The sequence below is a fragment of the Hydra vulgaris genome, chromosome 10 (genome assembly GCF_038396675.1).
Source record: "Hydra vulgaris chromosome 10, alternate assembly HydraT2T_AEP".
NCBI lineage: Eukaryota > Metazoa > Cnidaria > Hydrozoa > Anthoathecata > Hydridae > Hydra > Hydra vulgaris.
Window position 1 is genome coordinate 43,562,501 of NC_088929.1, and position 15,000 is coordinate 43,577,500.

Sequence of the window (15,000 nt, forward strand, 5' to 3'; positions counted from 1 at the left end):
CATGATATAATAAGTAGAGAAATAAAGAAACTAATTCACTCAAAGATTTAAGTTTATTATGATCAAAATTAAGATGTATACCAGTGTTTCACAGGAAGACTAAAACAAAACTCAACAAACTAAAATGCTGAGTTTATTTAAAGCATGTTTTTAATTACAATTAGAATAATTTTTTATCTTCATTAATGTATATATAATATTATTGGAACCCCTGAAATAAAAAGAACAATTTACTTTTAATGATTGTTTAAAAAATACTTGTGCTTAATTTGAATCATACTGTTTTTTTTACTAATTTAAAAATATCAGTTTCCATATAAATGTAAACTAGTAAATAATTGCGCATTAAAAAACCACTTCATTCTTTGTTTTAACATTCGTATTTTTTTTTTGCTGTTAAATTTGTTTCAAAATATTAACACTTATAAAAAATACATATTTATACAAAAACAAAAACGAACAAAAAAAGAAAACAGTTTATTAATACTTAATATAAAAATTGATTAGATATGAAATTTATTAAAAGTGTTTCAATAATTTAAAAGCATTTAAGATCAAGCTTATTTAATTGTAACGGGTTGCAAAAACATTTTTCTTTTATTTTCAATGAAATTTTTTTTATCTTTTTAAATGTATTAACTTCAATGATTCTTATATTACAATTCGTTAAAGATTTTAAGAAATACTCGTTAGAGACTTTTGTTATCTTAAAAAGTCATTGTTTATAAAAATAGAATAATTTTTTATTTTTTAATAACGTTTGTTATAAAAAATGCATACTTAGATCATTTATATAATATAAATTAAAAAAATTATATACAACTCTCAATAATACTTGTAAAAAAATCATCAGTAAATAGTTACTTTATTTAAAAGCGTTTTGCTAATATAAAAAACTTTGTTAAGAAGTTTCAATGTAATTTATTTCATTTAAGGTATAATTCAAAATATTTTTATTCAGAGCTTTTTTGAAATGTTTTTTTATATAGCCGTTGTCAAATTGCCAAAACAAAATGTATATATATATATATATATACATATATATGTATATATATATGTATATATATATATATATATATATATATATATATATATATATATATATATATATATATATATATATATATATATATATATATATATATATATATATATATATATATATTAATATATATACAGTGGCGGATCCAGCATTTTTGAATCTTTGAGAGCTAACTTCCAGACATGGAGCTAACTCCAAACTTTTTTATGTTTATACTTATATCAAATAATGAGGGTTTGCAAAAAATTGCAATGATTGGAGGCTGGGAACAAAAAAAGCCCCAAAATTTTTGCTACACCTGCCCCAGACGTGAGAGCAACAAGTTGATGAAATTTTTTTGTATTATTCTCAACTAGACTTATATTCATCGATAATTTTCAAGTTTCATAGTATTATCTCTCAGCGTTCAAAAATTATGACCATATAAAGTTCAAACCCCCCTCAATTTGAGGGGGTTGTAATCTCTCTCTCTCTCTCTCTCTCTCTCTCTCTATATATATATATATATACATATATATATATATAAATATATATATATATGAATGTATATATATATATATATTATGTATATATATATATATATATATATGTATATATATTATATATATATATATATATATATATTATATATATATATATATATATATATATATATATATATATATATTATATGTATATATATATATTATATATATATATATATATATAAGTATATTTATATAGAAAGAAAAGTAAAGATGTTAAACAAATAATAATGATATATGTAATAATTAAAGTAATAATATATAATAATAACAATAATAATAAAGTATTAATAATATTAAGAATAATTATAATACAATATAAATTGTTTGTATATATCACAGATAATAATTAAATATAATAATAATAATAAATATTATACTTATTTATATTATTTAACTTTATTTTTACTTATTTACTTATTTAACTTTATTTCTTATTTATCTATATTATACTTATTTATTATTGTGTTAAAAATAACACAATAATAGATAAGTAAAATATAGGTAAATCATAAATAAAGCAAAAATCAAACCACTCGTTCATTAAAGAAATTGTATATTAAAGACAACTTCAGCAGAGAGAGAAATTATAAAGAAATACACTCCAATAATATATATTTTTTAAAAACTTTTTTACTAATGCAGGAATTCACTAATTTCATTTGGAAATACATTTTTGTTTTTTTGGAAAATTTACCATATTTAATTGTGTTGAAAAAAGAAGAGTAAGGCTTACTATTTTCTGTATTTTTGATGTGATGATTGTGAACTTATTTTATTTTATTTTTTTTTAAACATCTTTGCTTCCAGCAAGGTTGCAAGCAACCACTAATAAAAGTTAGAAGTTACTGGAAGAGCAAAGATAAAGATTGTAGAGCAAGATAACGATTGACGGATGACTTTAAGGATTTCAAATTGTATGTATCAGGAAAGTAAGATAAAGGAAGCAAATTCCAAAGAGCTGATGTTCAAGGAAAAAAGCTAGATGATTAAGCGTTTTTAGAGCACTTAGGAACAGTCACAGAAAAAGGATGAGACTTAATTGAATTACAAGTAACATGAAAATGAATTTTAGTAGATGGTACAAGAGACGCTAGCACATTAGAGCAGTGCCTATTATAGTATTTGTAGAAAAGAGAAAGAGAAGTAATATAACGACGATGTGATAATGGTTGGAGGTTGGCTGCAAGAGCAGGTCCAACTATGTTTACAATGCGTTTTTGCACCTTGTCTAAAAGAGAAGGGGCATCATTAGAAGATCCGCCCCAGAATGGCAACAGTATTCCATACAGGGCCAGATTTGAGATTTATAGAGATAGAGATAAAACCTGAAGTAAGAAAGTGTTGAGCTCGATAAAGAGATGCAACCTTAGAATGTGCTAATTTTGCAACTGGTTTGATACATGGTTTCCAAGAAAGATCGGAAGTAAGAGTTAATCATAGAAGATAAAGAGTGGATGACTCATCGAGTACATCACCGTTCATAAATATAGGAAGATCTAACTTGTTGCAATAAGGATTGGCTGAAAAAAATTGAGTTTTTTCTGTATTGAAGTTCACCAGCCACTGTGATCCCCATGCTGTAGCTGAAGTGAGATCCTATTCAAGCTCAAATGCCCCCTCCAAGCAATCAGAGAGTGTTGTCTTCTTATCACGACAAGAATAAATAGTAGTATCATCATGCCACCTTAGATGGACTATAGGGCCAAGGATAGAACCTTGAGGAACCCCTGAAATTACATAATATGAAAAAGTGTGCTGTCCATTGAGGACAACTTTTATACTATAATTATAAAGGAAGGATTCAATAATCTTAAAGATGATGCCAGATACACCATAAGAAGAAAGCTTATGGCAAAGACCAGCATGCCAAACTTTATCAAAAGCTTTTGAAATAAGACAAGAGCGATGGCCTTAGCCTCTCCACCTTCATCTAATGCACAATAAAACCTATCAGTTATTACTGTTAGCAAATCAGCTGTAGAATGAGAAAATCGAAATCCATATTGATGGTCAGAAAGTAAGTTATTAGATTCAAGATGAGAAATTAAGTGTTTGTTAGTTAAAGATTCAAAAACCTTGCTTATGATAGGAAGAAGACTAATGGAACAGTAGTTAGACGAATCTAATCCCTCTTCAGAATTTTTGAAGATAGGGATAACAGATGCCGCTTTCTAGCAGGCTTGAAAACCAGACTCTGATAAGCACTTGTTGAATAGTTTTGAGAATATAGATGACAGCTCCAGAGAACACTTCTGCAAAACAATGAAAGGTATTTTGTCCAGGCCACAAGTTGTAGAAGAGTCTAGGCAGGAAATCACTTTAGATACAGAAGCTGGAGTGATACGAATGTCAAGCAATGGATCGACCTGTTTGTTGGCAATATCAGGTAGAATGCAACTAGTAGAATCAATTGATGATTTTGATAAAAAGTTTTTAGCAAACAATTCAGCTTTGTCTTTAGGTGAGGTGGCAAAGTCTGAACCATACAAGAGAGGTGGAATTAAAGATTTGCCCTTCTTATTAATACTATTAAAGATTCTCCAGAAGTCATGAGAGTCTAATTTTTGAGATGAGATACGAGGTTTCATGACCTGAGAATAGCGGGCTTTGGCATTAGACAAAAACTTTTTACAATGGTTTCTAGCAGTAATAAACAGACAACTGTTTTCTGGAGAATTGTTTTGCTAATAGATATGAAAGTATCGGTTTCGATTGGCAATCACAACAGGTTTATCACTGTGAGGAAAACCATGGAGTTTCCTCCATGGTTTTCCTCACAGTGTGAGGAAAACCATGGAGGAAAGTGAGACTTGACCTGGAATCATCAAGAGGGAACAAAAGATTCTATGCTAGCCTGAACCCATGAAGTTATGTAAGATGCACATTTGTCGACAGGAAGACAAAAGATTTCCAACCAAGACAAAAGATTTCTACCTAAGAGCCATCGCGAAGAAAATCACGGAAAGAATCCCAGTCAGCTTTAAGGTAGTTGTGAGAGGTACAATAATAGGGGAATAGTGGTGATGAAGAAGAATGAGATATTAATTTTAGAGAGATCAAACTGTGATCAGAAGCACCTGGGTGAATGTGGAGAAACTGAGCACTGACTAGGATCAGAAACAAGACATAAGTTGAGTAGAACATGTTGTTATGTTGAACATGTCTTTTAAGCAAAACAGTAACCCGAATTAGTTAACCATGTAGGAACAGAGTGTCCATTAGAAGAAATCGACTCAATCCAAATAATCGTTTGGTGTAGCATTAGTAGAAGTGCAAAGTAAGGAACACATTGAATGAAGGGCATCGGGTAAAACATGTTCCTTGTTCATGGTTGGTAAATTCTTTGATTTAAGAGCAAGCGAAATTCCTTTCCAAAATATGCCATTGTATCTTTTACACTGACCATTACCCTGAGCATTATAAGGAATAGTTCTACTCAGGTTGACACCTCGAGAATTAATAAAATTGGGGAGCTCTGTAGACATGAAGCAAGTGCCACGATCTGAATGTATATAAGCTGGCATACCAAATAAAGTGAAAAGTTGAGTTAAACATTTAATTACGGTTGAAGTAGAGATATCACGACAAGGAAATACAAAGAGAAACCTTGAAAACTCATCAACAACTGTTAAAAAATATTTGTTGCTAGATGAAGGTGGAATAAATCCTTTAAAATCCAAAAAGCTCAAAAGGTTGAGTAGATTTTATTAAGGTGTGGCTAAAATTGCTTACATAGTATTGAGGTTGTAATTCAGCACAAATTTGACTCGAAGAATTAGTTTTTTTTACACCATTAATTGAAAAAGGTAGATATTTTGATTTTATAAAATAATACATTCTGGTGATTCCAGGGTGGCAAAGATATTCATGTAGTTCCTTAAGAGAGAATCCGTTGAAGGGCATCAGCAACAAAATTGTTATGTCCAGGGAGATAAACTATAAATTATAGCTGTATGAAGAAAGTTCTATCCTCCATCTCTCCTCCATCTCAAAATCTTCCATCCTCCATCTCAAAATCTTGTCCTCCATCTCTCTCCAATCCATCTCTCTCCAATCTCAAAATCTTAATCCTCCATCTCAAAATCTTGTCATTCTTAATTTTTCCACTCTTGTTATTGTCAAATATGAAAGAGACAGAGCGCTGGTTGGTGACTAGAGTAAAATGCTGGCCAACAAGGTAGTGTTTCCATTTTCGAAGTGATTCAACAATAGCATAAGCTTCCTTCTCAACAGAACAATATTTTTTTTTTTTCAGTTAGTGAAAGTTTGCGAGAAAAGAATGTAACTGGTCCAGTCTGATTTAGGGAAGTAGCTATGGCAAAATTGGAGGCATCTGTTTCCACCTCAAATGGTATACTTTCATCAATAGCTTGTAGAGCTGATAGAGAGATTAATTCTTTCATTTTAATAAAATATTTAATAGCTTCAGTTGACAGTGGAAAAGTAGACATTGGAGATAAAGGATGAATTTTGTCAGAAAAATGTTTGATATATTGGGAGTAGTATAAGAACATACCAAGGACTCAACGAAGTGAAGCGCTATCAGTCGGAGCAGGCATTTCAATTAATGGCTTTAAGCGATCTGGAACCTAGGAAGGTTATACACGAAGTAGACAATACAGACTTTACTTCATTGAATGTAAAAATTGCTTTCTTAGAAGCTTCAAGAAATTTTTCCTAATTGAAATCATATTTATTTTTAGACCACATACAAGCAAGTTATCTAGATATACAAAGGTGTCTTCTAGTTTGTTTTCTTGAATAAACTTATCCACGATTCTTTGAAATTGTGCAACAGCATTAGTGAGGCCAAAAGGAATTCTTTTAATTTGGAAAAGATGTCCATTGGACTCAAAGCCAGTATAATACTTATCACTTTCTAGGAGAGGTTTTTGGTGATAAGCACTTTTTAAATCAAATGTGCTAAATAATGAATAGTTTGCAACAAAGTTAACTAATTCATTGATGTCAGGTAAAGGATAAGCATCAAGTAGTGTAAAGCAATTTATTGTTTGTGAGTAATCAATGACCATGCGTTTCTTATGTCTCTCATTCCTGGTAACAACTATTTGTGATCGCCAAGGAGAGTTACTGGGTTCAATTATATTTAGTTCCAAAAGTTTTTTAGTTTCTTGCTCAATGAATACTTTGTCCTCTGAGTTATATCGTCTAGAAGGTGAAGCAATTGGTCTACATTCTTTCATTGTAATACTATTTAGAAAACAGATTTTTAAAGAACCTTTGTTACCACCATAATTGATATAAAGACTTTAGTGCAACTGTAGGAAATCTCTACCAAGTATGACTTGTTCGCAAGAGTTGGGTATAACCAAAAAGTTAATATTAGAGTACTTGATACTAAATAAAGTGAAGTTAGTTGAAACTTTACCTATAACTTGATAAAATAAGGAAGGATCAGCCATAGAGACTCTTTTATTAGAAGGGAGTATATTAAGTTTTAAAAAGTCACAAAATGATTTGCTTATAAATGTGTCAGAGCTTCCAGTGTTAAGAAAAGCTCTTACCTTGGCCCTAGCAATAAAGATATAAACAATAGAGTTGAGTTGATAGAAGAGCAAGTAATCAAGGCTAAATTTGGTGCATGGAAATTAGCAGCAGCAGATGTGACAAAGTTCTTTGATGATTTGCATACTTTCTTGAAATGTCCTTTCTTACCACAATTGTTACATTCTGCGCCTCTGGCAGGACATGATTGTCGGGGGTGATGTTTACTCCCACTAAAATACCAAAGTCCACTAAGCTTAGTAGAAAATGAAGCAAACTCAATAATGCAATCAGAATGTTTATTAATTGTAGCAACATTACTATACTCTGCATGTGAATACAATTCCTTATTTCTTTAAGCGTTTACCAATAAACCAGCTTGATTATGTAAGTTTAAGAATCAGTTTAGTAACCTCAGTAAGTTTAAGAGTTTTCTAGTAGTCTTGGTGAATATGATAAGAGCTTAGAATTATAAATGAATCGGGAATGTATTCTTTACCATGTTCTAAAGCAAAAACTTGTTTTAAGTTGCAATCTTTACTGAGTGTATTTAAGGCCTGCAAAAACTCATCAGTAGTAAAAACTCATGAGTAGATTCTCCGGATGATTGTTTACATGAAGCTAACTGATGTCTAGAAAATAATTCATTTTTAGGTTTTACAAATAAGTTTTCCAGGATTTCAATAGCGCCATCAAATGATTCAATGTCAGCAATAACACGGAAGGAGATAAATAGTTAATAAGGGCATCTAATTTATCTTCTGTTTGTATAGTTTTCATGAAGTTTGTAAAAGTTCTAAACCAGTGTGACCATTCTTTAGAAGCTGATGCAGAATTGTGATTGCTGTCAAATCGTTCTGGTCTTAGATATTTATCCATTAAAATATGAAGAATAAATTGTAGTGTAGTTAATTTAATAGTCTATAAATAATTCTTCGGCAACATAGAAGGCTTTCATATAATAATATGTAAACTAAAATATACAAAGAGGTTAGTTTTAGTATACACATAATTAAACTCAACAAGGGTAATAATAATTATAAGAGTATATACATATATATATATATATATATAAAAATATATATATATATATATATGTATAAATATATATATATATATATATATATATATATATATATATGTGTATATATATATATATATATTCATATATATATATAAATATATTCATATATATATATATATATATTCATATATATATATATCTCTATATGTATATATATATATATATATGTTCATATATATATATATATATAGGGCCGTCTCTAGGGGGGACAACTGGGGCAAGCTTTACCAGGCGCCACGGCCCATAGGGCACCACTGGAAATTTTCTTTAAGCAGTCTTCATAACCTCATAAAATATCTTTACCATTTAAAACCTTAGGCGCCCAACACCTTTAGTCATTGACTTTAATAGATATTTTAGTTTGTGTGCATACACAAAAACCTTAGGTCCCGATAAATAGTTTATTTTTCACTTTTTAGTCTATGTAAAAAATGTTGCTCTTTTAAAAACTTCCTTAAATATATTATATATTTGTTTACTTTTTTAGTCCATTTTAAATATGTTTTTTAAAATTTTTGTCCGTGTATTTTTTAAAAATTTCTTTTATTTACACTAAAGTAAAGTTTTTTTCGTGTTATTTGTTTAAATTACTTTTTAAAATAATTTTCATTGATAACAATAATAACTCATGTTTGTTTTGCATGGATAATAAAATAAATAAACCGACAAGGAATAAGTTGATAAAAATGTTGTAATAAAAATGGTTGCAAACTTTAATCAGAAGTACCTTAATGATGAATTAAAAAACTTACTTTATGAAGAGTTAATATTTCCAATTACGAAAACAAAGTTTTACACTGTTAATTTAAACTTGGATTTTTTTTTTGAAAAGGCTAAAAAAAACTGTCAGGTTCTCAGAGAAAAAGTTTGCCAAGAACTCTAAAGCAGTCCATGAAGCTGTTTTAAGTAAAGTGCCAAAACTAACACATTCTTTTCATTCTCCAGGTTCTACACAATCTTGCGAATAAAGCTATTTGTGTGATAAAAACTCCTTAAAAACATCTAGTGAGACCTACACTCTGTCTCATTCTAACCAAGTGGAAGATAATGTGAGTAACCCTCTGTTGTATAGTTTAACTTCTTAAGCTAGTTTTGCTACAAGTTCTTAAACTCATCCTTGGTTATTTGTTGCCAAAAATTTCAGGAAGCATGAAAGAAAAACAAAGAGCCTAAATGTAATTTAAAGCCTATAATAGTTGAGACAGATTTACAATTAAAATTTTTTTTTGCACAGAAGTGACACTTGCAGATTCTTATCTAATGACCTATTCACTTGGCTGGAAGAGAGAGAGACTGCATCATCAAATCGAATCCAATACCTTTCCATAAGAACAATAACATTCTAAAACACAGAAATGCCATTTCTCAAATGAATTTCAATACAGAGTAACAAGGAATGACAAGCAAGTAACAGGACATGGCTTTTAGACTCTGATTCAGCTTGTTGTCTTTCTTGTCATCTGTTTAACTCCAAAATCATATTTTGGGAATAAAGAAGATTTCAACAACTGGAAAAAGTCTAACTATCAAGGAGCAAGTCTAAAAGAGACATCTCTCATTTCAGTTGTTATGACAAATTGATTGAATAACAATCAGGATAAAAAATGAACAAGCTATTGATTAAGGTCTTATGCAACAAATTAATACAGAACGGTGGAGAAGCGTTCTTAAGAAAATAGTATCAATGGTTTTGTACTTGGCGGACATAATATTGCATTCTGTGGAAGCTCATAAAAGCTCATAAAAGCTGTTCAACAAAAATAATATTTTTGTTGTACAGTTGTACATATTGAAACTTAGCATTTGTTCAGCTAATCACAAATGCTAAGTTTCAATATTTAAAACGAGGTCATTAATCTCTTAGCTTTGCATGTAAAAGAAGCTGTTGTGAACAAGGCTAATCGTCAAAAGTATTTTTTAGTTATTATGGATTGCACTCTAGACCTTAGTCAAAAAGGCCAAACTTCACTAACCATCCCCTATGTTCATGAAGAAAATTAACCAATAGTCATTTTCCAAGCAAAAGCTTTTTGGATATGCAGTGTATGAAGAGTCGACTGGTAAAACTCACTCTAACCTTCAATTTAAAGAACTAAAGTCTTGTAGGCTAGACCTAAACAACCAGTGGTCAAGGTTATGGTAACGGGTCTAATACAGTTGCAATTTGAAAAGGTGTTCAAGCTCAAATTTCAGCAGAAAGTACCCACAAGCCTCATTTAAACCCTGAGATTGCCACAGCTTGAACATAGTAATATCAGACAAGGCTAAATCATTTTTTGAAGTCTTTATTGCTGTTTGGAGTTTTTCAAAGGATCTATAAAACTTTTCTGCATTAATCAAGCGCTGGCCACTTCCCTAGCACAAAAGAGTCTTTCAAAAATGATATTTTCTTGCCCCTAATTGACACAATTGAATCATTTTCAGAAGACAGAATGAACAAGTTCTCCAAATACAAGTTAAAGTGGGGATTCCTATTTGAACTGAAAAAACTACCTTCAAAGGACAAACTTAAAGAGGATTACAAAATGTTACAAGAACACCCTCTTTATGGTTGATTGGTAGGTAGTGTAAGTATTAAAGTATTGGTGGCAGCACAAAAAGCACAATTCTGCAGTTTTAGGCATTGTTGAAGAGCGTAAAATTTAGGCCACCTTTCAATGAAGATGTCACGTAATGAATGACTGCAGTTAGAAAGATTCTATGATATTTTTTTGCATTCTAGAATGTTCCAACGTTTTCTGATTCTAGAATATTCCCTCGAACATAACGGATGACAAATTATTGGGGAATCAAATTCTTTTTTTATGATGTATTGGATACTTTTTGAACCTTAACTTTTACAAAATTGCAATTATTAGGTCAACATTTAATGATAATGTTGTTTTGATATGCTATTTGTATTTCCCATGTAAAATTACATTAGAATAGTGTTTGTTTATGTTATTTTGTTGAATGGTCTTTAATTAAATAAAGTTTTTCCTTTGTGTCGGATACTTTTTGGACCCACTGTATATCAATAAAAATGCCACGTAATAATCATCGATGTTCTCTGGTTGTCTGCAAACTTGTAGTCGGTTTTTACGGCACAACATCCTTGAAACATATTGGCATTTGACCTCTGGTTGATCGAGTATATTTTCGATATTCTGTAACATTTTCTTCATCTGGTAGAGAGACTTTACACGTATCAGGTTTCTCTCTGTCAATAGGACATGTTAAAATGACCATCTTCATCATACATAATGGTGTCGATTGGACGTCTATTTAATTGGTTGCAATGCGCCAATGTGCAAAAATTGTCTCTCATAATGATTGCCGTGTTTTGGCCAGCCTAAGAAATAAAGGCTGCTGGCTCTGACTTCGAATCGAGCTTCTGGCGATACCATAATGGTGCTCCAGTCTCAAAACTCATGGTGAGAGGAGATCTCAGCTGCCTCCCCATCAACTTTGATGATGGACTTTTCGATCTCCCTGCATGAGGTATTTTTCTATAACTAAGTAACATATGACTTAGATAACTGCTTACTAAACCTTTGTCTGTCGAGTAAGCTTTTAAAACCATCTTGACTGTCCCCACCATTCTTTCAGCTAACCCATTGTGGGTGATATGGTGGGGTCTTATATGGTAGACATCCTATTTTCTTCAGCCATTGGCATAGAGCAGTATCATGAAGTTCTCTAGCATCTGATACCAAAACTTCAGGAACACCATTTCTAGAAAAAACACTTTGGAGTATTGTCTTAACTGTGAGACCTTCCTGGTTAATAACTTTTATAACTTCAGGCCATCCAAAGAAGGCATCCACTAAAATCATAAATAATCCAACATTCTTTACGGATGCATGGTCCATATGAATTCTACATCAAGGTTTATTTTCATTAGGCCATGTATGTATCTTTTTTTTATTTTTTTATCTTAGCACATTTTTCACAATTTTTTACATATTTTTCCACATCTTGACAATGACCAGGCCAACATGCTTCTAATTTTAATCTGCATCCAGTTTGCATGATTCCATGAACTGATTAAATAAATCTCCTACTTAACGTCTTTGGAGGTACAATAAGGTCCCATTACAGAGAATTCTTTTCTCAATAGTTAGTTTATGGTTGTTTGATTTAAAAGTTCTTTCTGCCACAGCGCACCTGCTCCAGTTATTTTTATTAATTCTGCTTTTAATATCCATCAATAGTCTATCATTTTCTGTTTCATTCATAATCTGTTCAAGGTTTATGATTTCTGACCCAACTAAGTGTATAAAAGTCTCTTGAATATTCTCTTCATCTTGCAATTGAAAAGACAATCATGATAAAACATCTGCATGAGGAATACTCTCTCCCTTTTCGTAGCTAATGTCATAGTCAAAGGCCATCATTTGCAAATCCCACCTTAAAATTCTACCAGAAGTCACGTTCAGAAGTTCTCTAATGCAATCAAATATGAACTCTAAAGGTCTGTGGTCTGATATTAAATCTTTTACCAATCAGAAAATGTCTAGCTCTGTGTGTGGACCATACTATGGCCAGTGCTTCTCTCTCTATGTTAGAATATCTTGTTTCTGCATCAGGCAAAGATCGTGAAAGAAAAAGAATATGATGACCATTTTGTGATAGTATACCAGATATTGCCTTTTCACTGGCATCCGTTATTAATTCAAGATCTTTATTGATGTCATAAATATTTACCACAGGGTCGTTAGATAGGTTCTTCTTTAGCAAATCAAATATATTTTGATGTTCTTTTCCATTCAAAGGTAACTCCTTTCCATCTCAACTTATTTAAAGGTAAAATCTTTTCAGCATATCTTTCAATATATTGACCATAAAAATTAACTAATCCAATAAACAATTCAAGTTCTTTTTTATTATTGGGAGGGCTGACTTGGAGTATTTTGTTAACTAAACTATGATCTGGAGTAACTTCTCAGACAGTTCATATCCTAGAAATGAAAGGCTTTTAGTTTCCTTTACTGATTTACCTTTATTTATAATCATCCCTGATTCCTCCAATTTGTTTAAAGTTTTCATAAAATTACATTTTAGTTCTTCAGCCTTTTTATCTCCAACATATATATCATCTTGAAATATAATCATATTAATGATAATTTCCCCAACAGTAGATTCTATTGCTCTTTGAAATATTGCACTTACAGTTTTTGCTCTTAAGAGTTCCACCTGGCAGAAGCCCATTTGCTTCTGCTAGGTGGAACTCTTATGAGCAATCCTTGTTGAATCATTTCATTGAGTTTATCTATTACTAATGGTTGTATATGAATTGGAAGAAGGCGAGGTTCAAAATAACTTGGTTGCATGCCATTTTTTATTATAATATTTCCTTTATAATTTACTAAGCGTCCACTAACAACAGATTCTACACTATTAACTAAGTTAGTTGCATTTCTTTGTACAATCTGCAACAATAATGTGCACAATATTTATTTTAGATTTGGTTTCAAATGTTGCCTCAAATTCCCCTAAAACTTTAATAATAGTGCCATCAAATTGTTTGAGACGAAGTTAACATTTTTGTAATTTAGGTTTAGACATTAACTCCCAAAAGTTTCTTGGTATAATAGTGACCTGACTTTCAGTGTCAACTTGGATTTTTATCATGCAATCATTTATTTTAACATTAGTTTCTGAGTTTAATTCGCTTATGTTAATAGAATAAACACTTGCATCATCAGTCTCTACTTCATCTACTTTTTTTTCGTATTTAATAATGGATTTCCAAGCATTTTTAAAGTGGTTCCATTTCCCACATTTATTGCAATTTTTTCCAAAATTTTTTATTCACATTATTAGGTTTTTCTTTATTTTTGTCCGTATAGTTAACTGACAGGGTTTCCATACCCTCAATACTGTTGTACATATTAACTAAATATTTTTCTTCAATCTGTCTTATGAAGTCTACAAATGCTTCTAATTTAGGTGATTCTCCATTCTGTAGCATTTCAAGAGCTTTAATACTCTGGTCAGAAGATTGAAGTCCATCAATTAGTCTCATTTAAATCAGATTATCTCTTCCTAATTTATCAAAGTTACAAAAATGTGCTGACTCCCGTAATCTTTGTGCGTATAATACAACGTTTTCATTACTTTGTTGTTTTATGGCTATAAACCAAACTCTTTCAGCAATTATTAGTCGCATCTGAGGTCTTAAATGGGATATCATAGCAACTTTAATGTCATTAAGCATCATTTCTTCTAACTCTTCTGGATAAACCATGAGTGAAATATTTTTCATCGCGTCAATTCCTGCTTTGGATAAAAATAAATCTGTCACCTCGTGTTCACCATTTATTGTGTCTTTCAACTTTTTTGATTGAGCAGACACTGAAAAACATCTAATCCAGGCTTCAGCATTATCTGGATTGTCCAAAGTCAATTTGGACATCCTACTCATAGCGCCATTGTTATATCGTTAAATAATACATAAACACTAGAGATTGATATTAGTCTTATATATCTTTCTATCTTAAAAAATACATGGACACATCTATATATAAAAATATATCAATATTAATGCTGGTGTTTGCTGGTCGTCCACAAACTTTTAGTTGGTTTTTACGGCACAAGTTATTTATTTTCAACCTTATTTTTTTAAAAAAACCTTTTTTTTTTAGCGCATTTGTTAAAAACCATGGTCAAATCATCACAAAAAAATTTTATTTACATGGTCATATAAAGACTTAAAATAGGATGCCTTCCTGGCAGGAATATTTTAAGTCTTTATATGACCATGCAAATTTTTTTATGAATATATATATATATATATATATATATATCTTTATTTTGAATATGTATATATATATATATATATATATATATATATATATATA

The 15,000-nt window shown here is 30.6% G+C and overlaps 1 protein-coding gene across 5 annotated transcripts in view; it reads left to right on the top strand.

The window, feature by feature from the left end:
* The window catches only part of LOC100198910 (MORN repeat-containing protein 3), a 28,662-nt gene that overhangs the window by 8,317 nt on the left and 5,345 nt on the right, over positions 1–15,000 (top strand). The gene's annotated exons all lie outside the window — the stretch shown is intronic.